General features: G+C 52.0%; 1 protein-coding gene across 1 annotated transcript in view; it reads right to left on the reverse strand.

The window, feature by feature from the left end:
* The window catches only part of LOC119436458 (cadherin-87A), a 152,783-nt gene extending 151,155 nt beyond the window's left edge, over positions 1–1,628 (reverse strand). The window contains exon 1 of the mRNA XM_037703311.2: positions 1,263–1,628. The gene's annotated coding sequence lies outside the window, so the exon portion shown is untranslated. The remainder of the gene's footprint in view (positions 1–1,262) is intronic.
* Positions 1,629–2,565: the final 937 nt, after the last annotated feature.

A 2,565-nucleotide genomic window follows, 5' to 3' on the forward strand; every position in this document is an offset into this window, starting at 1 on the left:
GGTATATTTCCGATGACACGACAGGTTCCACTGCGTGTGCCTGCTGGGTTTTGCAATGCGCAGATTTCAGCATCATTTGTATGCATTATTTCATTATTTCATGGCAGCGAGAAACCAAAAGAAAAGGAATGCTCGGCATGGACAAAGATGCAAACACTTCCCAAAGCAAACATTCGATTACGAAAATGATACCTCTGAAGTCGGTTGACCTTCAACTGGCACGATGCAATCACTCTGACATATACCATAAAGAGTCTGCGATGAATGTGGCATGCCTTCGTATGAAATGTTCTCCGCTGGTGCAGCCTATCAATTGATGGACCGTTCTATATGGACCTTCAGCGGGCACTATTGACTGGCGAAGCCACTGCGCCTGAACTCGCGGTCATGCGTGCAGCCGTGCGTGCTACACTTGCGATGCAAACGTTTCCCGATCAAGCGTGCCAAGACGTCGCCCCCAGACATGGGCGCGTCTCAGTTTGCTGCCTGACCGCTTGACGCACGGCTGCTCCCCATTCCGCGCCTGACGGAGCAATGCCTCGGCAGGACACTGCGCGTTAACGCGTGTCCGCCCCTCCCCCTCCCCTTTCCTTCCTGTGTGCACTCGGTCGACAGCCTTCCACGCTCATATGACGCGGTGTCGGTTGGTCACGTGGCATCGACAATGTTACGCAATTATGAAGAGGCTGTTATTGGCCTAGCTGTCAAGCCTGCAAAGCTGAAGAAAAAAAATATATAAAAGAAACGATGGTGGCAAGAACTGAATTTGAATGAGTTGGTTAAACGAAAATCTTAATTGGTTTCTTTTCATTTTTTTCATCTGCACGTAAGAGTGCATTTGTCATATCTATCTTTTCACACGTCATTGAATATATTGCTATGCTTCGAGAACTTACATTGTAAATGTATGAGCAAGAGCAGTGAGTACCACTGGAGGGTGGCAGTAGACTGCATTGCAGTTGCTCTTACATAGAAGATGTTATTTATTCATTAAGTCAGTTGGTCATTTTGGTGCCACTCTGCTTCGCTTGTACGTTCAGCAAGAATGTTGTCTAATGTACGCGTAACACACCATAGGGTGAGGGGAATTACTAGTGCCCAGTGAATATTTTTGAGCATCATGCGTAATCTGTCAAACCTTTGCGGCCGTTGCCAATGCAATAATTGTCCGGCTTAAAGGACAGATGTGGCAAAGTGAGCAAAGAATCGCGTGTCCCGATCGCTTCTGTCACAGCACAATGCAGGCACGGCAAGGCACTTACCGTTGCGCGGCGGGTTCGACCGCTTTCGCAGCCAAAACTTCCGCGTTTCCGGAGCGTTATTCCCACCAGCAACGGCGGCGAAGTCGACGGGGCCGCCGGCCAGTTGCGCCGTGCCGTCACTTGCAGCGGTAGCGGGAGCAGGAACAGCAGCAGCACTGGGTCCGCTCGTCGAACGCAGCCATGCCGACGTCGTGGGCACCTCGCGTCTTCGTCGACCCGGGCCCACCGTTGTCAGGGCTCATTCACGCGCTCGGGTCATCCAAAAGCTCGGTATGCGCAAGAAAGAAACTGGCGGAAAGAAACGGGCGACAAATCGCACGCACTTTCTTGCTGGGCGATTTCTCAGGCCAGCGGCTGCGCCCTCCTTCGGCCGGTATGGTGGCTACACACCGGAGCCAGAAGCACGCCCCCCTCCCTCTCTTCCTTCCTCCGAAACCTGTTTCTTCAGGTGAGCCACCACGGCGGCGACGACGAAGGAATTCAGCTGCCCCCTTGCCAGCAGTAGCTGTCCCGGGGAGAACGAGGAGGGCGAGCGTGTGCGCGTTCGCTCGGCCTCCAGGACCGCTCCTTGATCATTGCAGCGCCTGGGATAGCAGACGACTCACTGTCCCATTGACCCGTTGTTCGATGACCACGGGAAGGATGAACAAAAACAAGAGAAGCGCCGCCTTCGGCTCGAAGCCATGCAGCCTCGTAACTGCGGTCCTGTACGCGTATATACTATACGCACGTGCGGCTTTATAATTATGGGTCGTGTTTCATGAAGAGACGTTTTGCAGAAGTCGTCGGCGTTAGGAGGTGAGGTCCTCTCCGAAGAGTACAATCCCTAGCTGGGCAGTTAATGCTATAGGCAATTTTGTGGCCCCGCTTCTTATTCTCCGGATTACAAGACAGTCATAGAAAGTGGTACGGGCTGGGGCAATCACGCTTAGCCTGAGGGGTGTTAACGAAGGTACAAAGAATGTAAAAACGAATTTGTCGGCTCTCGTACCAAAATTTACACTCTCTAAACTACAGGTTCTGGTATCGGTACAGTTTTGAATACACTATCTTCGGGATCGGCCCATTTTACTACTACACATTCTTCAGGATCAGCTGACTTTACTCGGCCTAGACAGCACCCAGCTTAAAGAAAGTCACTGGGGGCCATATCGGGTCTATGGGTGGTCAAGCTCTTCAAAAGCACCCCCTCGGATGTCAGCTTGGGCAACGCGAGATTTGTGAACCGCTGCGTTGTCGGGCAAGAGCAGCGCGCCTCTTGTCACCAATACTTGTTTTTGAATGATGGCCGCACGCAGTTTTC

Source organism: Dermacentor silvarum, chromosome 1, assembly GCF_013339745.2.
Source record: "Dermacentor silvarum isolate Dsil-2018 chromosome 1, BIME_Dsil_1.4, whole genome shotgun sequence".
NCBI classification, from domain to species: Eukaryota; Metazoa; Arthropoda; class Arachnida; order Ixodida; family Ixodidae; genus Dermacentor; species Dermacentor silvarum.